The sequence below is a fragment of the Motacilla alba genome, chromosome 8 (assembly GCF_015832195.1).
Source record: "Motacilla alba alba isolate MOTALB_02 chromosome 8, Motacilla_alba_V1.0_pri, whole genome shotgun sequence".
NCBI classification, from domain to species: Eukaryota; Metazoa; Chordata; class Aves; order Passeriformes; family Motacillidae; genus Motacilla; species Motacilla alba.
Window position 1 is genome coordinate 3863821 of NC_052023.1, and position 27762 is coordinate 3891582.

The following is a 27762-nucleotide window of genomic DNA, read 5'->3' on the forward strand; positions in this document are numbered from 1 at the left end:
GTGTGTGCTGCTGAGATTCTCGCTGTGAGCGCTGTCCCGTGATCCCGTCCTCCCAGCTCGGTTTCCTTCCCCTCACATCCCCACGTTGCCGACAAGCCTTGATTCTTTTTTCTCGTTCATTGAAAAAAAAATACTTTTCAATGAGTCTAGAAAGAAACCTGTGTTTGTTTTGTTGAATTCCAACAGGGACAGCAGTTTCAGGGCTTTCTGTAGGGCTGTGACAGCTCTTTGTCCCTCATTGCCTCCTTCCCCTCCCCTCTCATCCCCTGGATGAAAGATTCTAGCACCCACCTTGGAAGGAGGAGCTCCTCGGGCTGACGTTGCCACCTCTGAATTGCTGAGGAATCCTCGGTGAGGGTGTTCTGCTTCCTTCAGCCTCACGTGAGGTTTTATGAACTTTAATGAACAGTATGTAATAAATTTGCTGAAGAAATTGGGTTAGCCTGTGATTAACATTCAGAGTGATGCAGATGAGTGTACCAATGATGGGAACATGTGCTCACATCACGATGAAATGCAGATGAGAGGCCCTGGAGCAAGCCCAAGGATGTGGGCCAGCACAGTTTCATCTCTGTCAGCTTTAATCAGATCTCGAGTGCCACTGCTACCGGCCTTCAGGAGGAACCTCAAACCAGACCTCGACACAACTTCAGTTTTCTGTTAGGGGCTATGAAAACATTGCTTCACAACAAAGCTCCATGTGTACAAACCCAAGTCACTGTCTCTAAAAAACAATATTTCTAGCAGTGGCAAAAAGAGGGGGATATGGTTGATTGGTTGGGAGATGTCTCTTGGTTTGGTTTGGCTTTTATAAACTTTTTACACTGCTTTACTGAGCAACTGTTTCAGTCAATTGAAACCCAGCTGAGCCCATCGCCGGATGACGGCGTCGTTGCGGGGAGCATAGAGAAAATCCCCCCCGACCTCCCTTTTAAATGAAGTGCAAAGTAATGCTGGGAAGGGAAAGAATAAATCAATTTTAAGTGGTAATCTATGAAGTTGGACAGAAAATGATGAGAAATGAAGCAACTGGTCATAGGAAATTGACCTTGAAAATGGTGTTTATCTGGCGGCCGCAGTGGCAGAGCCCCGCTGCTCCTGTGGGCCTGAGAGAATTTAAATCAGAGTTTCTTTGCTTCGAATCTCAGCTGGGTTTTGGGGGAGTTTCTTTCAGGACTGTGCTTTCTGATAGTTGTGCCAGTGGTGCAGCTCAGCAGCATCGGCCAGGCAGGATTTGTTCCTTTGTGGCAGCCTGGTGTTTTGCTCTGTTGCTTGAAAGGCTGCACCAATTTGGGAGTGGTGGTTGTAGCAGAAGGGTCAGGAGAATCACCATGGTTGTGTAACAGATGCATATGTTAGGGACAGAGATGGTATTTTTACCTGCCTTTTAATTTCCATACAAATAAACTCATTAAAGCGAGCAAAAGGACAGATGAGTAATACATGTCACCTCTGCTATTTTAAACTGTAACACCTACTTACAGCAGAAGGATGGCTATTGCAGTATTATACACATCTTATTTACAGTGAGGGGACAGCAGGGTGTGGGAGGTGGAATATATTGAGTTTTCACTGAAACCCTAGCAGAAAACAATTGACAGAGTATTTCTGTGATCTCTGTCTTGTAGGGCAGGTGGTCAGGGGTCTGTCAGGTTAAATAAATGCTTTTTGGACAACGTTCTTCTGCCTTTTTTGTGTACATCAGCTGTGTCCATAAGTGATCCTTATGCAACTCACTGAGGTGGGTCATTTGCTGCTCTCAGCACCTGCATGCTGGGTGTCTCAGGAATTCCCCACTGAAACATGAAGGTACAAATAGCTAAGTGCTAGACCTTGGAGAGTTTATGGTCTTGGTGGCCAGAAAAATAACCTGATATTGGCCTATAAACTTTACTGAAAGATCAGAAATCCTTGTGTCAGTTCTGATGTGACCCAGACAGGTGGGCTCTGTGGTTTGCTCAGCTTTGTCATCACTGACCTCCTCTGCCAGATCCTCTCTCAGCAGAAGTCAGAGAGCAAGCACAGGCAGGACATTTCTGGGGTAAGAAAGACCAGGACAAAACCCTGAAGTGCCCTATATTGTGTCTTGCCATAGACTTTGCTTCACACCTGAGCTTCTCAGAAGGCTGAGGCATTGCTCATTGGCCATTAAACGAGGTGCTCCAGGCAATTCCTGCAAGCAGCAGCAGCTGCTGCTCGTGTGGCAGCACCCACCTGAGCTCTGGGCACCCAAAGGCTCCTGATCCTGGACCAGGATCATCTGATCATCCACCTGGATCATCTCCTTGCTGGGTATGCTCCACTCTGAGCACCCAAAGGCTCCTGATCCTGGATGGGACGTTGCTGGAGATGCTCCACTCGAAGACCTTTCCCTTGCCTGGGAGCATTCCCTGATCCATTCAGTCTGGGAGAGGGTCTGGGATGAGCAGTGGGAGCAGAAAAGGGAAACAAAGGGAGAGAGGTGGAAGCAGGGAGGCAGCAGGGCTGTGGGAGGAGAGGAGAGGAGGGAGCCCCACTCCCAGCAGGGGAAAACTTGGATTGACCAAGCACCAGCCATGTCGGGTTGGTGGTGTTATCCCAGTGCTTGTGCTCTGATGGGAAGCTGACAAATAATAAATCAGCAATGTTTTCAGACTGTGTGAAAATTAAGGATTTCGAGGCAAGCCTTCTCTAGATATTTAAAATTCAGCAAGCTTTTTTTGTCCTGGGTCTTGAGATGTTAATAACTTTGACTAATTGTCAACACCACCAATTACTATGACTGATACCTTATCATTTCCCACAATGAGCAATGCTAATTAAAATTGATTGTGCTGCTGTTCTGGCACAGCAGCAAGTTTCCTTTTCATTTTTTGTTTAAACATGAGCTTATTGTGCCTATTTGGTGAATTAAATAAGGAAAGCTCATTATTCTGATGTTTATTTTTGAGCAGAGGTTTTAAGCCACATTGGAAGCCTGTTACAAGTGTCAAAGAAATAGAGTTTGAATAAATTGTATTTTTTGGAGTACCAAAACATACACCTAATAATAATATTTAGCACTTTTATACCACAGTGCTTTTTACATGATCACATTTCTGCACAAATGTAACCACTTCTATTATCTCTGTAAGGTGGGCAAACACTGTTATTGCTGTTTCACAGACACTGCAGCAGATATGCCAGAGCTTTGATTCCCTAATAGCAGAGCACTTCAAGCTATTCACTTCAATTAGGTTACAGATCCCTGTCTTACAGCACTCCGAGCTGCCTAAGTTACTGTTTGCAAGACCGGTGTTGCTTGAATTTTATCTAAACTTGGCCTTTTATTTATGGTTTTGTTTTTTGGTGGTTTTTTTGTTTGTTTGTTTTTTGGTTTTTTTTGGGGTTTTTTGTTTGTTTGGGGTTTTTTTTTGGTTTTTTTTTAAAGCATGGTTATTTATTTCTCCCAAAGGTGGGATCAGGAATCCTTTGCTGCTTCTCTGCCCCTGTAAATGTTGGTTCTGCCCATGCAGAGCCATGTAGGAGGGATGGGGCTGTGCAGCTTTGTGTCCTTCTGGTCTGAGTGCTTCAAGAGCTGAATCTCCTGGTGTCAGGAGATCTCCTGTTCTTTACTGCTTGCAGAGAGGAGAGATAGCTGAACAACAGCATGGAACTCTGAAACTCTCATTATACATTTCCTGTTGTATTCTGAATTTAGCTGTGGCTTTACATGACATTTTCCATGGGGAATATTTATGGGATATGTTATCACTGGAAGATGTACCTGGGTTTTTTGACTATTCTGCTGGTATCTTCTCCTTAAGTGGCCAATTGCAGTTAATAGCACAAGTCTGTGACCTTATCCTGCTGGAGATTGATTTAATCTGAACAATTTATTCTTTCCATGATCAATATGAAATGAGTTTATATGTAATGGATATAAATGCAGGGAATTGCTTGATATATTTCTTACTTCCTCCTACTTAGTCCATAAAATGAGTTGACAATTTCAATATAATTATAAAAAAAAAAAAAAAGTCTTTTAAAGAATTCTTCATGTTGCACTTTTCATAAACAAGATCTCCCTTAGGCTTTGACAGAAAAGCCAGGGCTTTTTTGACCCTTTTAGAGTGTGTCAATAAAAACTATTTCATATTTACTGGGAAAAAACTGAAAAATCTGGCACTTGAAAGCAAGATTAAAATATTTATATTACAGAAACACCACCAGCAAAAATCAGATCTGAAAAGTAAATATTTCAGTCCTGAACACTACTTATTGGTTATTTACAGCTACATGACTTTCCCTTGAGCATTGATTTCTTCTGATCCTGATAGGAGTTAGGAGCAACCCTGGAAATCTGTAGAGCTGCTTATGCCATGAGTGACCCCAGTGCTCCTTGCTGGGATCAAGGGGACCTGGCCAGCAAAGCCTTGTCCCTCACAGGGCTCTCCTGAGCAAGTGGCCCAGGTTAATTTGTGTGGGGAAAACACTGGAGAAGTGAAAAGTGTCACCCAGTGGAGCTGTGGGAGCGTGGGGTTTGTTTGGTGGCACCAATGGCACCATTAGCAGGGGAAGCTGTGAAATACCTCAGTGCCAAGAGTGTCTCCCTGGAGCACAGCAGCCCCAGTTCTCCTCTCATCTCTGCTGATGTCTCTCCATGGGCCAGGCTGAAGCTGCTCATGGTTTCTGCTGTACAAAATCAGAGAGGAATCATGGCTGGATGGCTCCCTTGGCGTAACCAGCTGTATGTGGAGGCAGAAGGGTTTTTTGCTTTCTTCTCTAATTTCAAATGTCCCCTGGAGTTTCATTGTGAAAAGTCAGTTATGAAAATTGAGAGTGTGAGGGGGGGAGATGTGTCATTTGGGTTGTGATTTGCTGTTAATTAAAGTTTAGTGTGACACATCCTTTATGTCTGGGGATTCCTGAGTCTCATCTCAGTGGCCTGGGTAGAACGGAGGAGCATCTCCATTGAGATCAATGCTCATTATTATTTTCCTCATTATCATCATGATCCTCATCAGTATTTGTTCTACAACGCTGGCTGTGGAACAGAAGCACAGGCAGAGATGACCTTCGCTCCTGTTCCAAACCTTTCATTTTTAACAGATAAGAGACTCAGGGGCTGGGGACAGGAGAGTGACAGTGAACTGACAGAGAATTACATCTAGCTACTCAGAAGACAAAATCAGCCACGTCAAGCACAGCAAGCGTTTGATGGTCTGACCACCTTGTTTTATTGGCTGACCTCTTGTAAAATCTGCAAAAAGGACCACAGGAAAAGATTTATCCCTTCAAGTTAGGGACTTGGACCTTCCTGCTTCAAATGTTGAAAATCAGTTCTTTTGGAAGGTCTGGGACAGAAAAGACTCTTGCCAACCTGTCAGCTCATTGCTCCTGGATTGAGATGGAGGAGGAGGTGTGTGATTTCTGTGAGTCATCTTCTGACAAGCAGCTGATAATCCCCCAGCCATCCCCTCAGTGCTGGTGATTTTCCTTTTTGCTGATGCAAAGTCATCTGGGGGTCAGGAAGTGGATGGCATTGTTAAGGCTCTCACATGGAAATGGTGGGATACAATCAGACTGGACTTCAGGAAAATTATTTTGATTTATTTCTACTTAAAAACATTTTAAGAAGTGTTGAAAGGATGGTGAAAAACAAAGGTAAAAACTAATACACCTTATTTTACTTCTTCTTGGTCCCAAGTCCAGTTTTTCATGCCCAACTCCCCTACCTCCACCCTGCCCAGCAATGCAGGATGTTTGGGAATGGGGGATTGTGGTCAGGCCATAACAGACTCCATGGGAGTCATGTTAGGTTGAAAGTGTTCTGGTTAATTTTTTTTTTTTTTTTTTTGTCTAAATGCTTATGTAAGGGTTTTGCTGTTTTTCAGAATATCCAAGTACAAATAGATTTGTTTCATAGAAAAGAAGACAGTGCCAATTTATTACAGAAAACAAACAGCACCCGTGCTTTTTTTCTGAAGAAAAGAAGGTTGTATGGCAAGTTATAGAATTAATGCATCACTTAAAAAATGAAAATTGAAATTTTTTTCCTCCCCTTGCTCTCTAAGTGTTGAGGATCTGTTCAGCTTCACCCCAATCCTCGTTTTTGCTGCATTAGTGGGTGCTCTGCAGTTCAAGCCCCGCATGCCCCTGTGTGCTCTCGAGGTTGCTCTAGGAACCTGGTTTGAGGAGACGTTTTGGTTGCACCAAAGTGTTTCACACATCAGCTTCAGCATCTGAAATCGTGTCCTGTTGACATGTTTGCTGTGTGTAAGAAGAGGACTGGGGACCCAGAGGAGGTGACAAGCTGCTCCCTGTGTGTGAGCACTGTAACCTGGAGGGTTTGTGCAGCACGTGGGTGAATGGGCTGTGGCTCTGCTTGCCTGGAAATCGCCCATGACCAGAGAACTTCGGTGAGGTTTGACCTCTCCTGGTCCTGGACCTAAGGGTGTCCCCTTTGGGTGAGGTCTCTGCTGCTCTTTGCAGCCAGCTACAGACCTAAAGCTTTTTCTGCATCTAAATGGCTGGGGAGAGGCTGCACAAAATACTTGCCCTCCTGGGAAAGCCCCTTTTAGGGCGATAGGGATGTTTTAGCATTGTGAATTTTCCAAAACAGGTTTTATTGAAATCCAGCAGGATTGCCAGCATGAATTTGGGTGTGCTGAGCAGCTGCTGGCACCCAGAGCTGGGTGTTGGGGTGACTGTGGGGGTGACGGGGTGTGATTTGCCCCATTTGCACAGCCCAGCTAATAAGCACAGTCCCTCCAGCATCAGCAGCTCATCAGAACCGATCAGGAACAGTCTCTGCTGACCAGAATGATGGGAAAGCTGTGTTTGGTGCATGACAAATAGCAGAATGCTGCATATTTTTCATTATTAACTCCGAATCCATACAATTAGTGGTAGAAAAGAAAATAATATTTATTTATCTGTGAAGTCTAATGATAAAATAATAGCCAAGGAAAGTATTGATCCCTCCCTTGACCACTCTCTCCAGTGGAAGGTGTCCCTGCCTGTGGCAGGGGAGGCTGGAATTGAATTTTTGAGGTTCTTCCAACCTAAACCATTGTGTGATTCTATGATAAAATAGGAAGTTTCATTTTCCCACCAGTTTGCATGTACCAGAGTTGGCAGTACATCTTGTTTGAACATTAACTCCACCATCCTGTTCCCTTCCCTTCCTTCCACCAAAACTCACCTCTTTTTCCCTTCCCGTGGGTGATGAGGAATGTGTGTGCTCGATGCATAGAAAGGACAAGGTGCCTTCTAGTGACACCAGGAAGAAAATGATCCGGGAGTTACAGACCACTAAGCCTTTCATTTGTACCTCGTAAACTGGTTCAAATGATAAGAAAAAAAAAAAAAAAAGAAAACATTTGGGAGACGCTGATAAGATCAGGCTTATCCAGTAGAAAGGTAGTGTAGGATATGGCTGGAAGTGATAGGGAAAGCCTAGGCTTGATGACCCAGCAGGTCACTTACAGTCTTTCTCTCTTAATCTCTTCGAAGTCTTTGAACTTGTCAGTACCAAAGGAAGGGAGAGGAACTGGCTTATCTCATTTATTTACGATGCTGAAAGGCCCCTTGTAGAAAACAGTCAGAAAGACAAGGTGGGTGGGTGAAAGGGAAAAGTAGAGTCAGTGAAGATTAGGAATAACTGGGGAATTTTCACCATCACAGAGGGTTAAACCAGGGGTTCCTAAGTCCCATAGGTCTTTGGCTTGGGATGGAGAAGAGAGGGAAGGATAGCCAGATCTGGGGTAGCAAAAAGCCTCTGAGGTCAGTCAGGTCCAGAGAAGGCAGTGAGGGAGGACAGAACAAGCTAAACAGTAAATACATGGCAGTAAATAAACTCCAAAAACTGTGCTGTGTCAGTGAGTGGCTTTTGCCCACCCTGTGGTTTCAGTTTGAGTCTGATGTGGTCAAACCAGAAGCCAAAGTCTTTGGTTTTGCAGCCCACGTCAGAGGAGATCTTGGTGGGGCTGCTAATGGGGAGGAGGTGCTTTTTCCCTGCTCACCACCCCAGCAGGGTCTGCAGTGCAGGGCCAGCTGTGCTTTTTCAGGAGCACAGAAGGGCTAGACAAACACGAATTCAGTGTTATCTAAAAGGCCAGCGATGGTACTCATTGTCAGAGCAGTGTCATTATTGAATGAGCCCAAATTAAGAGGCTTCATGTGGCATTACAGGGATTTAAGTTAATTTTTTCCCTTCCGTTTAAACTCTGCATTTGTTTCTTTTCAACAGCTCTCTCTGTCCTAAACAGAGATTTTGAGTAAGGGTTAAACAAACATAATTTATTTGCATTCCCTGCTGCTCTGTCACAGCTGACTGTGTTCCCTGCACCACTGATTTAAAAGACAGCCCCACCTCTTAATTGATGGAGGCTCCTGCCTGCCTTTCCCCACCATTTTTAAGGGAGAAGAACCATTGGATGTCCCTTTGAATTCCAGGGGCTGAAGTCCTGGATGCTGCTAATGAGCAGCGAGAGCCTTTTAAGGAACTGAAACATTGCATTGTTATGATTTGGGAAACAAAAGCTGAATTAGAACTGTAACACTTAACTATGGCATCCCACTTTATTTTCCTCTAATGCAGGCTAAGCTGCCTTACAGCAATCTTTTAAATGTAATGATTGAGACTATTATAGGAAATACTATACAAAGCAACATTTTTTTTGCAGCCTAAATAATAAGTAGGGCAAGGTTTTAAATGAGGCTAGAGTAATGAATGCTGTACAATAATTTTGATGATAAATTTCCCCGGAGGATAAAGTGGAAGAACAGAAGCAGGCTGTATTTAATCATGCAAAGTTAAAGGAATGCAGACCAACAAATATTTATAGAAATGTACGGATTTTCTAACCTTTTCTGAGATGTTCTTTCCCCTTTTCACCTGGGAGACTTCGCAGAAGTTCAGGTCTTTCAGCTCGTAATAATTAGGAGGAGGAATTGATCACACAGGGTCAAGTGTTTCTTTGATGTAGAGCACAGAAATTCCTGCTTCCTTGCAGGCTGCAGGACTCGAACAATGAGACATTTGTTTTTCACAGCTCTTTCATTCATCAGTGTGTCTGAAAAGCTTGCTTTGAGCAGATACCCAGCATGGGATGACACATTCTGCAGCTGCTCTTCACCTACTGCTGACCCAAGGAGCTGTGTCCCCACCAGAGCAGGGCACTGTGCAGAGATCCCCTTCCCAAGGCAGCAGAGGTGCCTTTGTGCAAGCACAGTAAGGAGAGCTGTGAACTGCACTGCAGAGGTGAGACCTGAGCTCCCCTGAGCTCAGCAAGCTCAAAATCTCTGCCCCATCACCAGGCACAGGTCCACAAATGTCGGAACTCAGAATGTCCCACAGACATTCTCGGACGTTCCAGACCCAGGTCAAAAGCATCTGAGACCCTGGCATGCAGCCAGAGACCCCTGTGGCTTTGAATCTGACCCATGGAACAGTTTACCAACTTTGCAGGAAGAACAAGAAGTCACAAAAGTTTAGATATTGTAGTAGAAGTAGTCACGAAGTGAAAGGAAGGATTTTTGAGTGCTGTACAGGGGGGTTTTAAGCCTTGTACACAGGGGTCCAAGTTTTGTCCATGGGGGTCAGGAGATCTAAGATGGAGGGACTTGGGTGTGCCCTGTCCTCTTTCTTTCTCCTTCCTAACCTCCATGTCTTTGGTGATGTTGGCACTCACAGATTGGTTTAGAGTAGAAAGTCACCATTCAATATAGATAGTAGGTATTGGGGAAAAAGTATAAACATGTAGTACGTAATATATGATATAAAAGATAGCACCAGCCCCCTGGGAGGGCAGTGTGCCTTTGTCTGAGCTGCTGAACGGGCCACAGCAGTTCAGGGAGAAGAATCTTTTAGATAACCAACAATAAACTACCTTGAGAACAGACAACAGAAGACTACTGAGTCTTTCTTCGAAGGCACGGGTTGGAGGAGGGACTTTTCCATCTTTTGGGGTCATCCCAATCCGGGGGTGAAACCCCACACACAAAGGCCATCCATCCTCCTCAAACGTGCTGCTCCTCAGCTCTGGCTTCTTCTGTTTCTCTTGAGGACAAAAGCATGGCTTCAAAAGCCAAGGGACAGTAACAAAGTCACTGCTGACACCTGGCTTGGCACATTCCTGGTTGTTCTGCATGGATGCACTTGTGGAAGGGTTAGACAATCTATAAAGTTAGATAATCACTCCATAAGGTTGGGTTGCTTTGTGGTTTTTTTAATAAATAACTGTTGGAGCGTTTCAGTGGAACTTCAGCTCAACCTCCACCAGCATCCACTCAGCAGAGGCAAAAACCTGAGGGTTTCTGTTCTGCTGATCAATACTTACAGCGTATATTGATTTCCAATTTAGGTGTTAACTTTTTAGCTCTTAGAAGTGCTCTTGATATCAATTTTCACCTCGCCTGGTGTTCATTACGTGCTGAACGTTGTGGCAGTGAGTGAGCTCGGATCCCATCTGGAGGGACGATTAATTCCAGCCACTTCAAGACTGCAGCGTGCAAAGATTTACTCGCCTTGCGCACGCATCGTGGGAGCACGAAAAATCTGTGTTTAAGGCAGTGACCTGAGAAATGCTTTCACTCCAGCCTGGCACTTTCTCCTCTACTTTCTCAGCCTGTGTAGTCATCTCTGAAATCATAGAATAAGCTAATAAATAGTGCTGTTTATTATGTTCGTGTTGTTTCAGCGTAATAATTCACAGCCAAAGAGGCCGGGGTGGCGGGCTCAGGTTGCTGGGTGGCTGGGTTTTGTTTAAGCAATAAGACACACATGATGAGCAGCGTGTCCCTGGGTGATTGTGCCTCCAGTAGTGTTAGGAGGCACAAGGTCAAAAGGCTCAGTGACTTTAACTACCTGAGAAGTGCCGCGTAATCCCCGGCAAATGGGCTGTCTACAATGTCTTATTACTGTATCAGAGAGGGAATTATTTCTTTTTAAAGGCAGCCGCATGAATTCCCTCTATAATTGGCACAGGGCTGACATCACTGGCTGCCAATCAGAAATCTGCTTTGTCTTGGATTTTAACACCTTAATTTCAAGTTGGGGTCATCTGAACAAATGGATTTTGTTAAAATGATGTTTTATCCTCTTTGTGCTCCGAGTCCCATCTGCCTGTTTCGTGCTCTGTGTGTGCCGGCGTTGTGAATTGCTCTGCAGGGGCTTTTGTGTCATCATCAGGCACAAAACAGACACTGCAAAGTCCTTGTAGGGTTGGTGACATGGGAGCCATGGCCTGGCTTGTGGTGCCTAGGACATTATTTAGGCTCAGAATCTCCAGGGAGCGAGGGGAGGGCAGACAGCCAGGTGAGCACCGAGGGAGGCAGGCTGGGATCTCACAATAATTGTGTAGCCATCAAATTCTTTCAGCCCGTGCTGTCTTTTCCTTTTTATTGGCAAGCATAACCCCAAAATAATAAACTCATCCCGACTGACAGTTACTGTTGGTAAAATAAGCACACCTAGGTCAGAGCTTTACCAGCCTGAGCAGATGAGGAGCAGGCTGCTTATCCCAGTGATATTGAGGGGGACCACAGGCAGATGCTGCCCTTTTTGGAAGGGGGGATGAGGGATCCCAGATGGGAAGATTTTCCCATCGTTTCTCCCCACTTTAAGCCCCAGCAGAAGCAAAGATAAAGGCACAGCACACAGGAATTTCTCTGCAGCCCCTTGAGCTGGTTTCACTGTCTTCCAGCCAGCAGCTTGCTCCTTCAGCAGGGGAGAGGAAATCCTGTGGTCCACCCCAGAGAATGCTTTTCCTTTGGGAAAATGGGAATAGATGCCAGAGGTCATGACTTCTCTGTCTCAGTCTGTCAGTGGTTGGGACAAGGGCATCTTTGGGGGAGGGTGTGAAATCCACAGCCAAAACGCTGTGGAAGTTGCTGTTCAGCTGCACTGGAATTTAGGGACAAAGCGAGAGGAATCCTCACCCTGTTAGAGGGCAAAAATTTGACAAATAGTTTTAAAGGCTTAAAATAAATCTATCTTCGTAACCTGACTGCTGTGCTTTTTTCCTTAGGTGTGTTATAGAGGTAATGATACTTCTACAGTGAACTCAATTAACCTTCTGCAGCCTCCCGTGTGACAGGGAATCCTAAATCTTCTGTTTTATGAGTGCATGTGCAAAATTTGAAGCTACTATGAACTCAGCATTAATAAATGCCCTTTTCTAATTGGTGCCCATTTGTTTGTTTTCTTTTCCAGTGAGAAAGACATGGTGGCTGTGAATGGAATGTAGTGTTCATGGTTGGAAAGAGATTTCCACACAGGACAGAGGTATTGTTATTATTTTATTTATTTATTTATTTATTTATTTTTATTTTTAAGAATCTGCTTCTTGTGTGTGGATGCCTTTGGAGTTTCCATTGTTCAGTAATGTTATAAGATGATCTTCAGGACTTTATCTTTGGTTCTCTGCATTGTTTTGCATAAATGGACATTCATTGCCAGTAAGAATGATTTGATTCTCGTCTGATACCCAGTGCCTTTTGAGTGTCCTTTAGAAGTGTTGTAGAAAAAAAGGATGGGGTGAAAAACCTGTGTATTTAGGCTTCCACAGCTCAGTTTCCCTACAAAACTCCCTTCTGCTCTGTGATACATTCTGGTAGGTGCACACTGCATCAGGACACTCAGTAGTGTTTGCTCCTGCCTGGCTCCTGAGATCTTTGCATGAACACATTCTGTGCAGAGCAAAATGTTTCATCTGGGAGGGAGGATGTCAGCAATAAATGAGAAAACAAGAGAAATGGATGATGGCCCATAATGCAAACCCTATAATATAATCATTGTTGTTTGATAAAAGAGACACTTGGAGCAACTCTCCGTGCCCTGCTAGGTATGTCTGGATTTATTATTCAAAAAGACACAATCAAATCTCTTCATTCCGTTGACAAATGGGAGCTATTCAATTCCGTATCTGCCTCTTATTTATAGCATATAGAGGGGTGATTTATATGCTGGCTGCAGATCTTCCTAAACAGTTTTAATTAGCAGCATTGGCTAGTAGAAAGAGAGTCCTGTAACCTCCCTGTCATACGCATCCCCTTAAAATTGAACAAGAATCTTACTCTTCGCCAGGCAACACTTCTCTTATTTTTTTTGGTGATGCCAGAAAGAAAATGCACGTGTGCTTTAGGAGCTCAGAGGTTGAATTGCTGCTGAGGGGCAGGCAGGGGAGGGTGAGGAAGAAATTGCCAATTATTGGTGAGCCTTGTTGAGGACAGGGCAGTTCTTGGAGCGTTGGCACCATCGGTGACTTGGAGTTTGAGGACACAGTAAGCACCAAACACACCACGGCCAGCTCGGGCTGGGAGCACTGGCATTCTGGGATTCTGCTCTGCATTTCTGTGCTTGGAGGAGGATGGATCTGAGCTCTCACCTCGCTGTGTCCCGTGGCTGGAGCGCTGATCCCTCCTCCTGGCGCGTCCTGCGGCCGGAGTGCGCGCACCGATGTTTTTGCTGGGAGCGCTGTCTGAAGATGCAAGCGAGCATTCCAGCATTCCCCCAGCTGTTCCCTGCTCCACAGAGCTGCTCTGGCTCGTGGGCTAATTGGTACCCCTGAGGTTCAGAGCAGAGGCAGGCGCGGGGGGCAGCTCGGCAAAGGCACCGGTTTGAGTCTCTATTATTTTCACGCATCTGATTGGAATGTGATCCCTTTGAGACCTCAGCCTATCTGTCAAACCTGAGATCAGCCAACAGGTTCAAAAGTTATTTGGGGAAGCAATGAGTGACAGAACAATTGCACAGCTCTTGTTTTTTTCCTGAGAAACCAGGCTAGAAAAGCGCAGGAAACATAAAGAGTATTTTTTGTGCTTTATGCGGTGTGTGTAGCATGCAGAATGCTCTGTTGTTGTGCTTCCACTGATCTTTTTTTGACATAAGCAATGCAGTCATTCTGTTTTTGCATCAAATAAGTCTTTGTACTGCCTGTCACCAGCTCACAGAGTCTCTGTCTGTGTGTAAACTCGGTGTTTGCTACATCCCTCTGTCACAACTGTGCTGCTGCCTGCAGCTGGGTGGTTCTGCTCTGGCTTTGGGTGCTTTACAGTGATGCTCTGTTGGTGATATTTACTCTGGAGAGCAAGAAAACCTTAGGAAATCTGAAATTTGAGGTTGAAAGTAACATGAAAAGAGAGGACATGAACACTGGACCTGGTCACAGAGGTTTGGTGTCTTTGCCTCCTCCCTTGGAGGAGGTCAAGGAAAGAAGGCACCACTGAGAGAGAAGATTGGATGAAGTTCATCACTGCTCTGCCAAAACTGTATGCTTGTGGTGCTTCAGAGACTGATGGGAAAATGAGGAATTAGGAAATGAGGACATAAGAAAAAAAACCTCCTACAAGCAAGCGTAAAATTAATGTGGTCAGAAAGAAGGAATGGAAATGATTCCTGCAGTTTGCAGCGGGGAGATGATGGGCACTGCAGCTGGGACAGCGAGGCATCCACGGGTAATTCACAAATCTGGGAAAAAAGCTCACAGTTCTTGGGCTGAATGCAAGTTAGATTGATTTTTTTTTTTTTTTTAATCTACAGAAATTGTGTGTAGGTATTTTATTTCATTTTCTGGGCATATTGATAAAGCACACTGGTTAAGGAAGCTTTCAAATTATTAACATCTTCAGCCTTGTCTTTGAGCCAAGAGAGCAGTATTTGGTGAGCTGTCTTTGGGCATTACACTAAGTGCTTTTCTACTGCAATTCTAATAGAGTGTAGGGCTGAATTTGATAGTGTTACCTATTAGTGATTAGAGTGTGAAGGGCTTTCAGTGTGTCTGTACTGCAGACTTTGCTTTGATTGATAAATTGGGCTTTATGCATTTCATAATTTTTTAATTCTGCCTTGAAGTAATGAGATTCCCTCTTCAAATTCCTCTTTTCACTAACATTCTGAAAACATTTTGGAGGTGTGAATGGGGAAAAGAAAGAGGAGAGAACAGTTTTAGTCATAAACACTTAAACTGTGCATTACTCAGTGGCACAGGCTGAACTCTGCTGGAGAAAGGTACTTCTAAATTTCCCAAATATTAACACTGTAATTATTGAGCATGGATAACAGTTATGAATTTTTTATGGATCAGTCAGGGTAAGAAAGTAATGGCTGCCTTATAGAGAAAGGTGTTATGGGAATGTGCAGGAAGATGATTGAAGATTCCCTCTTCACATTTTCATAGGGTCTTTCATACGGAAAGTGCAGCCTTAAAACACTCAGGGACTATCCCACTACCCAGTGACTCCAGCAGGAGCTCCAGCAGTGCTCACTGTTAGGACATATATTTATTTTTCTGAATCTGAGGTTATTCTGGCAAGAGCTCCTGCCCTATTCCTCTCCAGCTCTTGAGATTAACCCACAGCTGCTCCTCTACCAGTTTCCCAGTTTGCACCTACCCAGCTTCTTGCCTTTTCTTCTGCCACATCTATTTTCTCCAGACAAACCCAGTTCTGTTTTACTTAGTTTAGAGGAGGGCTGTAATGTATTTGAAGTGTCTGCCATTAACTTTTGAGATTCAGTGACCTTTGCTAATCAGGAAGGAGGTTTTTTTTAGGTCTACACGAAGAATTAATCATATGTAAACTGTTTGCTTTAAAAAGTCTCTTACCAAATGTGGGATTTCCCAGGTAGCTTTCAAAAGGTCAGAGGCTGGAGGCAGCAGCTGGAGAGCACTGCAGGAGGACAAACCCTCTCAGAGCAGGTTCAGAATTAGGGAGAGACCTGTGGTAACACATGGCACTGGGGAGAACCCATTGTGTTTGAGAGGCTGGACTCAGGCCAGGAATTTGGAGTACCCAAGGAAGCAATACACAGAGTGGCACTGTGCTGTTGCACTGGTATTTGCCTACAATATTCTCCTATTTCAAAAGCAAGTTTTTGTGCTTTCAACAAAATGTTCCTTGGCCCTACAAGATTGGAAACAATATTTGGCTGAAAGAAACCATGAGAATTTTGGAAAATTTCCAGTCAGCTGCTGGTACAGTCCCTTCTCCCAGGTATCCAAGGAGTTGGAGTCTCTAAAGGAGAAGTTTGCCTCAGACCCAGCTTTTGACAGCTATTGGTGTGGCAATTCCTAGTCTGTGGTGGCAGGTGGCTCCAGAGCTGTCCATGCAGACTCCCAAAAAGCAGAGAGGTTTTTCCCCACAGTGGGGCTTTCTGTCCTGGATAAACACATTTGATAAAGATCAGTTTGAGGGATTTCACAGTGTAACAACCCCCTCTCTCCTCCAGCCTCTGCAGCAGTGATTATAGCTCCTTCTAGCTCTGGGTTAGAAAAGAGGTGATGGAGAAAAGGGCAGCTGTCCAAAGAGAGGGACAGTCAGTGTCATCAATGCCCTAAACACTGCAGTGTCTTGGTGTGCAGGGTCCTTGCAAAGGAAGGTTATTTCTCTGAATTTTAGAAAATTCTGCCAAATCATATAATGTGGTTTTAATGTGTTTTGCTGGACTTAGTAGTGGTTTTTACGTGCTGTGTCTCAGTGAAGCTGATTTTGGAAGATGTCTCACAAATTTGGTACAGTGCAGCGAGTGTTTGGTTTCCTGCATGCAGCTCTGCTGCTCACCCCCTCAGCTCCTGCAGATGATGCAGTGGAGCCTGTTCTGAACTTGCTTTCAAGGTTTTACCAAGTCTTGGTGAATAATTGCATCTGTTGTTAGAGGGAAGTCCATCTGGAGGGTTGCCCTTACAGAAGCACACCTTGTGACAGAAAGGGGAGTTTTCCTGTCCTCTTTGCCCATACAGGGGGAGCACACAGGTGAAGGGAGGGAGATGTCACCCCACCAGCCACCCATTTGCAGTGTGTGCTGTTCCCCAGGGATGGATTCAGGGCCTGATCCCAGCCACTCGCTGCAGGATGGCTCCGAGCCCAGGGGCTTCTCCAGCTCATCCTGCAGCAGTGGAGTGTGGGCATTGCTCTTTCTCCCAGTGATTAAAGGACAGAGCTTCCTCTTTGAAGAGTTCATTCCCCAAAACCATTAATGGAAAAGTTATGTGCTAGAAACACTTCCACCCAATCCAGAACACACAGGAAATCTGGATATGAATGATTTAAAGACTATGGGAAAGCATAAAGATGTTAAGGTGAATTTACTACTTTGTTCAGCACATAGATTGTGTGAGGGGTCTGCAGTATGAATTAAAGAAAGGTTCCAGCCATGAGATATTACAATTTAATTCAGACATTAGTACAGCCAGGGAGAAGACAGTAATGTATTGCACATCTAAATAGGATTTCCATACTGGATTGCACCTGTGATCTATATGGACAGTGCTGCCTCTGTCAGGAGGAATAATGTGATGGGGATAATAGGCAGCTGTGGAAGGCTTTACCTGGAGCAAGCTCTGCTGCTAATAGCTGGCTCATATCCCAACCTAACCGTGAGAGTTCATTGTTGCCGTGTCCTGTTGGATGTGAGGGAGGATGTTCTCCTGACCTTCAGCAGCCTCAAGGCATTAATGAATCACTCACGTCTGCCCCTTGTTCATGTCAACCAGCAGCACGTTCTGTGGGACAATGTGTTTGAAAACAAAGGGGATTTTTTTTAAAGGCAATTTGAAATATGGTGTTGTCAGTCATGTGCTGCCACACTTTAGTACTGAGGAGGTGGGACATTACAGAGCCCACGTTATCTTCATTAAATCACTCATTATTCAAATAGACCAATGCTCCATCACTTTTTATTCATCCCTTCTCCAAACTGAAGATGGTACCAGTTTTCCTTGCCTCTAGAAATATTTGCAGATGGTACCTAGGCTTTTTAACTGGTTTGTTCCTTTTTCCTTTTTGAGGTCAGGTGTGCCAGTTTCAGTCAAGGCAGGATAAACTTTTAAATCATCATTTCTTGTTCTAGTCTCTCTAGATCTTTGCTTTTGACCGCTTCTGTTTACAGACCTGTGACTTTCCTGGAGCTTTTATTTCTCTTAGAAAACCTGGGGGAAATAGAGATGACCAAGGGACAGCACTGTCTGTGCCATGTGTGTGCTACAAGAGTTGCCTCAGCCCTCCAGAGGCTTTCTTTCTCCTGATTTTTTCAATTTTTTCCCCCCCAGTTTAAGCATTTCCAGCAATGGCTGTGAAGTAATCCCAGAGCTCTGTCTCTTCTCGTTTTTTGGCTGAGGAGGCTTTGCAGTGTGTGTTGCAGGGGCCATCCGCCCGGGCTCTGTTGCACATGAGCAGCTCCGCCAGGTGTTTGCTGCTCTCTCTAGAAACGGAGCCGTGCCGTGAGAACAGATGGGCCAGGGAAGCACCTTGCTCTCGGTGGGTCTGGAGAATGAACTCATTATCCAGCCAGTGGCCTTTCACACCAGCCTCATTTACCAGTGGCTGGTGCAAAAAACAAACCCTGGAAAGCAGAGCCTGGCGGGGCGGGAGCGCGGCCGCGCCAACCGCGGCGCTGCCTCTCGGAGAGCAGCTCGTTGGGGATGAGGGATAGGGATGGAACCTGGAAAGGCAAAGAGTTACAAACAGGCATCAAAAAACCTCATAAAAATGACAGTAAGTGCTGCTTTTGGGAGTTGAAAAATGTCTCCTGGAGAGGGGGCACATTTCAAGGCTGACTCTGAGATGGAGGTCCCATTTCTTCCTGAAAGGTGCCTGTGCTCAGGTGGGGTTGGGCTCTTTCTCCAGGCAGCACTGACAGAACCAGAGGACACAGCCTCAAGCTGCATCAAGGCAAATATAGGTTGGAAATTGGAAAATTTTTTTTTACAGAAAGGGTGATAAAGTTCTGGAATGGCCTGCCTGGGGGGGTGGTGGAATCACCATCCCTGGATGTGTTTAACAAAGCCTGGCTGTGGCACTGGGTGCCAGGGTTCAGTTGAGGTGTTAGGGCATGGGTTGGACTCGATGATCTTGAAAGGTCTCTTCCAACCTGGTCACTCTCTGAATTCTGTGAATTCCTTAGGTGGTACCTCCACCAAGTATCCCCTAAAAAGGCCAGAAAGTATTAACAAAACACGTTTAAAGAGCATGATGTTCAAACATAAAAAAGGACCCAAACCTTCCAGGTTATGTTAGACCAGACAAGTGAGCAGCTTTCCATTTTTCATCCATCTTTGAATGCCACCTGGGAAACATCTCTGACTGTGCTCACAAGGTTGAGGATTGCAGGAGTCCTCTGAGGCCCCTGCTTTGGTTGCTGGTAAAGACACAAAAAATTTTGGCGCTAGTTTTACTCAGAGGAATATAAAAAATGTCAGAGCTGGCAGCAGTCTTGGAAAGGGAAAGTGCAGAGTGGGAAACTTTTGTTTATTCGTAGCAAAATCCATGAGGAGCGTGGGGGAAATTTTTGTCTCTGGGTTACTCTGTGGATTTGTGAGTGTGTGATTGATAGTGTGTTAATAGTATTAAGCTCCCTGCTTCAATATTATTATTGGGAAGTCTGGCTGCTCGTATAATCCCAAAATTTATAATCCCAAGATTTATACAGGCAGAGCAAATAGTATGAACCACTGCTGTGTGGAGTGGGGTCCTGTGTGGAGTGGGAATGTGTCATCAAATAAACATGTGATTGACCCCAGGAACACCTCCTGTGCGGGGAGAAGTGGGAGAGCACGCCAGCTTTCAATTAGGCAGAATTTTCTGTTTTTAAAAATGGCTCAAGACAACAAAAATATGTCCCCCCAGGCTGCTTCTGGGGTGTTTTGTGTTAAACTGGTGCCTGGCACAGCTGGCACGGCAATGGTGCGTAACCTTTGCAGTAGGTGAAGAGCTGGAGGCAGACAGATGTTCCCGTGTCCTTGGCTGGGATTGTGCAGTCCCTGCCCACACAGATGGTCCTTTGGAGCACCCTGGCAGCCTCTCCCTCCCCGTGCCCCTTCCCACCTGTTGGCACTTACAGATCCAACAGAAGAGTGGCTGGGATCTGGGGAGAGCAGGACAAAAAGATCCAGCAGCACTTCTGGCTGTGCAACAAGGCAAGCTGTGTGCAGTGCATAGCAAGGAAGCCAACAATGAGGGCTCATCCCAGAGCAGGACCTTTCTGTCCAGAATCCATTCTGGTAATTCACCAGATTGCAGCATGGATGGAATTACAAGGGATTTTTTTTTTCTTTTTAAATGAAAGGGAGCTTCTGTTCTGAGCAAAATTAGGTGATGCTCAATTGGATTTGATTCTTCTCCTGTGTGCTCAGCTTTATACAAAGAAAAAAAAAAAGGGCAGAGAAGAACAAATTGACTCTGGAAATCACCTCCTACAAACTTGGCTTCAATCCTGCCAGCCCTTCCTATAGGAATGAGCCTCCCACCCACACAGAGCAGTTGAAGTGGAGAAGCCAGAGGCAGCTGCAGAGCCTTGTTGGAGCAGTTTCAGAGGGGTTTTCAGCAGACTGCACTCGTGCTGCATCCCAGGGAAACATCTCACTCCTGCCTGGGGCCAGACATTTGCCCCCTTCCCCAATCTCCCACCCTTTTCCTGACAGCAGGAAGGAGCAGGAGTGCTGCCTGATCACCTCCAGCATCAGCACAGGCCAGGGTGGCCTCAGCCCTTCATCCAGAGCTGGAAATAAACCCAGAACAAGCTCAGACCTCAGTGTGACTTGTGTCGCTCCATTCTGCAGGTGAGAAGAGCATCCAGAAGTGAAATATAAAGCTGTGAGAACATCACTCAGCACTTCAGGCTTCCCTGCTTCCCTTAATGGTCTGTAGGGAATCTGTCAGGTTGGGCAGTGAGCTGGCACAGGCTGGCCTGGCATTCCTGACCTCACTGACTCCCAGCAGTGGGAAAACACAGTCATCATTATTTTTTTCTAATAAATCATACCTTGCAGTTATAAAACGGAGCACTGCCTCCAGCTGAATTTGAGCAGGTTTGGTTGGAGGGCAGGAGAGCTGTCCAGCAGGGAGTTTGTCAGCTGCTGCACCATGTGGCCCATCACAGCTGTTTAAGGAATAGCACTGTATCATGCAAAATATTTTGCAGGCAGGCACTTTGCAAACCCTGGAAAGTGTTTTACAGATTCTTCTGCAGAGGAGGTTGCCAGTCAGTAGCATGGTTTATTTATTTTGTTTGGTTTTCTTGGGTTATTAAACATGTTTTATTTATAGAGTGTGCTTTCTAGAGAACTGTCTGCATGCATGTTCTTAAATAAAGCATCTGAGGGTGCCTGGGCTGTTGTTTGTGTGTGTGGGGCCATGTTGGTGCCAACAGGCAGCTCCATGAGGTCTGTAGGAGCTCTGGAGATGTGCATGGAAGTGCTCAGTGAACTGGAGAGAAGCACTGGTGTGGAGAGTTTGTGTACAGAGAGTTTGTGTGTGGCTCCCTGTGAGCCCCACCCGTGGCTCCTCCATCCCCTGTTCCACCTCAGCTCCTCACCTGCTGCAGTCCTTTCCCAGGCAATTTTAGTGCAGAATCCAGAATGACTAACTCCAGCCACAACCCTTTTAAGCTTAAGCACGGAGGTAACCTTGTGTGGTGAAAAAGTGTGAATTTGTGTGTGTGTGTGTGTGTGTGTGAATGTTTGCACCATCTGTTCCCTTTCCTGCAGCTCAGAGTGAGGTTTTTGTCCCCTTTGCTCAGCTCACACAGGTACCTGTGGTGCTGCTGTCCTCCACAACATTGCACAGGTTTTTCCCCCTAGAAAACATCAGCACATGGGCACAGGTGAATCAGTGCAGTGCAGGTAGAAATTTATTCTGGTAATCAACACCCTCCTGCCTTTATCTCCTCTTGTCATCCTCTTAATTAAATTGATATTCCTAAGGTGTATTCAATTTAGGAATTTGATTTTTTTCCTACTGAGAAGCCCAAGTAGAAGGAATTAGGTGCATAATGGAGTGGGCAGCTGGCAGAGCTGTACAGAAACACAATTTCTGCATTTATAGGTTGGTTTTTGTCCTAGCAATCTTCAGAGCAGCCAGTGGGCAAGGAAACCCTGCTTATAAGAGCAATTTCCCATGATTATTAATGCCCTGGAAGCTGAAATCAAACATTGCTAATCCATCACTCACAGTGCTTTGACACCGAGCCATCACAAGGAAGGAAGTGTCATTTAAGTTGTGCTTTGATTGTAATGGGTTTTGAGAAAACTAAGATTATCATCTAGAACAAAAGTCTCCAGTTGGTGTCACAGAATGCATTTAAAACTCCTCCACTCTCTTTGGCCACGTGGGAACTGCTTGTCTCCACACACCCAGCTGATTTCTCTGGAGCAGGGAATTTTGTAACTGGGGCCATTGCAGTTTATTAAAACGAGCTGTAGGTTTTCTGTGGCTGCTTAATTCACAGTTTTCACATGTCGGCATTTCAAATAATTTTAATCAAATAATTAAATTCAAATTATTTTAATAAATTTAATTAATTAAATTTTAGGTTTACAATTTGTTCCAGAAGTAATGCAGTTTGCTGAGATTACACACATTTTCTGCAGTTTTGATTTTACTGCTGTATTCATTTGGCTCAGCAAATTTATAAAACTAATTAAAACAGAAGTACTTTTTTGATTCAAATTGTGAATGAAAAGCAAGAATCTAATGTAAAATGACACTTGCAGGGAGATTAGGACCAAATGCAACTCTATGGGTGTTTTACAACTCAGTTTTTTAAATTAAAGCAATTATTTTTATAGCATATTCTTGGTTGTATTATTTTCATGTTTTGGGATGCCAGGGGAGTGGGAGATTAGGATCTGATTCAGCAGTGTGCTGAAACATGTCTGACATTAGCCATGGAGTTGGTCCTCACTGAATTCCTTGGATTTCTTGTTTGCTGAACCGAGATGGAGCTTTGGAGCCAGACCCCATTTCAGTCACCAGTGCTGCTCCCCAGCTCTTGTTAGGCCTTGTGTCATCCGGGGAGTGAAAATCTGCAGTTCCCAGGCCAGCAGCATCAAAAGCAGCAGCAGGATTTTTCCATGTGCTGGGAGTCCTCCCTTCTGATGGGAGAGCAGGGAACCCGTGGGGCTGCTGGAACTCGTTTGGTGGCACGCCACCGCGGGCTCAAACACCAACTGCCACCTTCCAAGTGACAAATCTGGAGGGGGCAAAAAGAGATGATAATTTAATAAATTTCTTATGAAGGCAAATGACTTATACATAAATCAAGCTGCTTCATTAAAGGGGGAAGTGGGCTGAACACGGAGGTGACAAAGGTTAACTCAACACTTGTGACACCAAACCCTGGGCCACTTCTCCTGAGCCTCTCTGTGAATCGCTCTTGCAGCAGTGCCTGTCACCATCCCCAGCTCCTCTGGCAGCACTGGCATTTCTCATGCCACCTTTCACAGCATCAAAAGCAGTCTAAATGTTAGGAGAAATCCACAATCCTGCTTTGCACAGAGGGGAATGAAAGGCTTTGCTCTTTTCTCCTGTGCACGTCTCGTGAGTTCCCAGTGTTCCCACGGGTCCTGGTCCTGCTGTTCCCCAGCTCCTGGCACCACACCTGCCTCAGCTGATGTCAGTGCAGTGCTCTGAGCCTGTGCCTCTGTCTGGACTCCTGTCCTACACCATCCCTGTGTTTTTTCCTGCTGCTCCAACACTGATCCTTGCCTGCCATCCTTAGTGGCAGCCACAGCTGCTGCTGAGCTGCCCTCGTGAAAGGTGTTTTCAGGACCCACCTCCCACTCTGGGCACCCCTGGGCCACCCTGCACAGTCCAGGCTGTTTGTCTGACTCTGTTTTGGCTGTCTCAAAGACAGCAATTTGGATTTTGGCTGATTTCACTAACCTCTGCATTGTGAATACACAGAGAGAGGTTCTGGGGTGCTCTCAGGGTTGGATGAGCCATCCCAGTTGTTGTCACCTTGTTTGTAAACGTGGCGTTGTGCTCTGTGCTTTGGGAGTTTGTGACCAATGATGGGGCTCTCTGCTGTGAGAACAGAAAAAAGCACAGGAAGGTTTTGACCGTGCAGACACAAAACTGAATAATTTTCCAGTGCCTTTGGAGCTTTTAGAATTGATGAAGATGTGGCAGCAAAGGATTTACACATCCTCCTGACCCCATATGGTTGTTCCCCCTGCAGTTCTCTGCTCACGTGTGCAGCATTCCTCTCTCCTCATTTCCTCACACCTTGAGCAGAACCAGGGCAGGCAGAGAAAGGCAGCATGAACACCAACCCACCATATGCTGCTCCTAATGATTGAGAATGGTGGGTGTGCACAGTGCTCTCCTAACGTATTCCAGAGGCCAGGGGCCTGTGGCACTACAGCTGCTGTGCTTTTATTTCCCCCAGTTCTCTCCCCTTCACCACTGAGTTCTGCAGCCAGGAAGTTGAGGATGCTGTTGCTGTGAGACACCTTTGGAAGGCACCTCCTCTGTGAGGATGCAATTGCTGCCATTCACTTCCCTCTGAGTTACACAGCCCAGCGCCAGGGAATGTGGTTATGATCAGGGAATTGCTTTTTTTTTCCCTCCCAAACCTCCAGCATTCAGTGTTTTTGTTCTCATCCCTGTGGCAGAATGCACCCAGATTTGTGGCTGGTCCCAGTGCTGCTTTGGCACGTGGAGAGCAGCCACGGGAAGGGACAGCAGAATCCTGTCATTGCACTATTAGCTCATATTTTTATAAAACATCAGGAATTCAGAGTATGGCTCTTTTAATGTCTCATTCAAGCAGGCAGGAACATTCAAATGTGCATTATTTGAAGCCCAGGAGACAGGCACCAGCATTTATAGTGACAGTAGAAATCTTCTTGTATTCCAAACTCCTCAGGAGAAACATTGATAGCTTTATTCAAAACTATGACACTCAGAATTGCTGAATCACGTTCCCAGACCATCTGTCCTGAAGGAAAACCAGTGCTGCCATCCCTGTCCTGTTTCCAACAACTAAATAATATCTGGGGTTTATGTGTCTTGTGGTCTGGGAAACGCACCAGGATGGTCCCAGCTCTGCTGTGGTCTCTCTTCTCCCCCATTTTTAGTGGAAGATTCACTCCCTTTCTGGTGGAAGTTTCCTTGCACATGGCAGGAGGGTCAGAACTAAAACATCTTTGAGGTCCCCTCCAACCCAATCCATCCTGGATTCTGTGATTTTTTGGGGAAGAGAAGTTGTCACTCAATAAGTCAGTGAATTTTTAGCATTAGGTTGGCAGGGATGCTTAATAAAAAGCAATAAGGAGAGTTGGCCATTAAATACTTTATTATTCTGGAAGACAGTGTTTATTTGTCATACTTTTTGATACAGTGGTGAATTATCTGGCAGTAGTAAAGCCCTGGGTTTAGGTGACCTTGTGGTGAATCTTGGCCATTTTATTTTCCTGAGTGCTACAGGGAGGCTTGTTTCATTTTTATGGAAGAGCTCCGAGGTCTCTGTATGAGCTCCACAAGAAGTAGCAAGACTCTGCTATTACATTAAATATAAGACCTGCTACGTGTTAAAATGAAGTGGAAGTCTGCATTAAACTGGCACAAGGCAGAAATTAACCTCATATTCTGAAAGAGGCGCTGATGCCATGCAGAAAATAGTCTATTTGGAGATCATTCTGCTGATATTTTTCTCAGCCATATCCTTTTTTTTTTTTTCTGGAGGGGTGGGGAGGAAAACAAGCTCTCGGTGGCCGAGTTCATTTTCTCCCGCTGCTGCTTTTTTCATTGAAGTCATCATAATCCTCCATTTGTGACATCAGAGTTACCGGCTAGCCAGATAATTATGATTTCACAAACTGAAGATTATGACCTTCAAATGAGGAAGGCACAGCGGGGAGGACAGATTCCTAAGCAACAGCCATCAGATATTTGTGAAATATTTGCAAAAATGTCCTTGCAGTTTAAAAAAAACGAGGCAGAGAGGGCAGGAGGGAAACATCCAAAAAATATTATCAGCAGAATGAGTTGCCAGCCAGCATTTTTTTTCCCCAAGTTTTCCATTTGGTGCCCATGATTCTCTAACCTGTCTCATTTAGCCTTAATGAACACGAGACATTTTTTTAGCACGCCATATGTGCTGTGGTCCTTAGGAAAAAAAAATATATATCCAAATAACTTATTTTTTATGTTCTGACTCTACCCAATCATAATTTACATTTTGCACAGTTTGATGCCCATCTGCAATGTCTTTACTATCAGAAAAGGTAATAAGAAAGGGAGGAAAAAAACCCACAGGAACATGTTAAATGACTGACACCAGAAAACCTGGTTGGGAGAAAATAATTTTTGTCCCTATGTAAAGAAGCAGCTTGGAAAATGGGTTGGATTTGTGCCACCAGAGGTGGGGTCAGCTCCTGTATCAGCAGTGGCTGGAGAGGAGCTCCAGCAGTTTTTGGGGAGTCTCTGGGAGTCTCTTGCTCTGTCAGGGGCTGGTGAGTGGTTCCCCCAGGGATGGGGAGGATGAGCAGCCATGCATCCTGAAAATGAGCCGAGCTGTGCCTCAGCTGGATCCTTTTTTGTAATTTTGGGAGAAGCTATTTAATGACCACAAACTCCCCCTATCCAAAGCTCCTTGCAAATATTCCATCCTGAAACGGTGAAAAGCCTTGAAAGGACATTGATTCCTCTTCCATCCTCCTCCCTGTCCTTTACAACACCAGAATCATGTGCTTTACCCTTGGAGCCTGGCAGGAGGAGGAGGAAAGGAAGGAGTCACCAGAGAGAGGTCCCAAATAGCTCCAGTGGCCCATTTTCAGTGTGTGGCTTTGGGGCTGGCGGGGTCCAAGGCATTCCAGGAAGGTGCAGATGGATGGAGCCTCTCTGATCCTCCCGTTCTGCTGAGCACGGCGCGGGGCCTCGCGCTCGCCAACTGCAACAAACAATCCCAATCAATGAGAGTTAGGAAACAATCAGCATTCTCCAAACAAAGCTCCAACCACTGCAGTCCAAATTAGTCACATCCAGCCACTGGAGAGATGGGATATGCCCCGGCCAGAGTTTGGCCTCTCTGCAGCCCCACCTTGGCTACCACACAGGGCAGGGGGTTGGACACAGGAGCAGGGCTCTGGAAGTGTCCCAGTTCCTTTTTTTTTCTAAGATCTACTTTTTCCTTTAGTAGCTGAGTCAGAAAATGTCTCCTATCCCTTGCTTGAAATGGTACCAGTTCAGGAACGTTTCATTTTGATACCAGGAGCTGATGGGAGCCATTCCAGCCCAACAAGGCCTTCAGTTACTTCCTCTGGGATTGTACAAAGTCAGAATTGAAAATGGGTTGCAGTAGTCAGAGAAGCCTTTGTGCCAAGCTGCCAAGGGTTTATAACTTACAGATTCCTTAAATTCAGCAGGTGACCAAAAAAAAGCAGCATTTCTTATTTATGTGACACACAGAAGAGAAATTCATGGTGTTAACGTTGACTCCCAGTGCTCCACTGGGATGTGAGGAGTGATGGGAGGCAGGGAACTGTGCTGGAGGAGCTCCTGAGAGGAACCATGCATGTGGAATCACAGAATGGGATGGGAGGAACAGCTAAATGCCTTCTAGTCCAACCCCTTGCCATGAGCAGGCACATCTCAACTGGATCAGGTCACTCAGAGCCTCATGCAGACCATGAATGTTTCTGGGGATGGATCTTCCACCTCTCTGGGCAACCTGTGCCAGTGTCACCAGGTGTCCCTCATCTATAAATTGGCCTGAGTGAGGCTCTCTGTCCAGGTTTCTTGACATAGGGGGTAAAATTCAGGATTTCTCCATGGGTCAAGAGCTCCTCCATGCAGCCAAAGTCACATCAGCCTCTGTAAAACAGGGATGAGATATTTTTATGTAGCTCTGAGCTTTAAGGATATTTCCAGTGCAGGTGATGTACTGGGGATGTTCCAGAACAATCACAGCTAATGTAACTTTAACCTGGAATTCTGGAGCCTGGAATACCCCGATGTTGTCATGAGGGCTGCTTTGCAAAGCAGGGAATAAGAGCTGGATCCATGTGGCCAATTTACAGT

At 45.3% G+C, this 27762-nt stretch overlaps 1 protein-coding gene across 8 annotated transcripts in view; it reads left to right on the plus strand.

Annotated features, from left to right (window-relative positions):
* DAB1 (DAB adaptor protein 1) overlaps positions 1-27762 on the plus strand; it is a 414543-nt gene that overhangs the window by 189786 nt on the left and 196995 nt on the right. For 4 of the 8 annotated variants that reach the window (XM_038144728.1, XM_038144725.1, XM_038144718.1 and 1 more), the window contains exon 2: positions 12179-12250. The gene's annotated coding sequence lies outside the window, so the exon portion shown is untranslated. Of the gene's footprint in view, positions 1-12178; positions 12251-13933; positions 14422-27762 lie in introns of those variants that run through there. The other 4 variants (XM_038144720.1, XM_038144722.1, XM_038144726.1 and 1 more) reach the window with 2 other exon arrangements.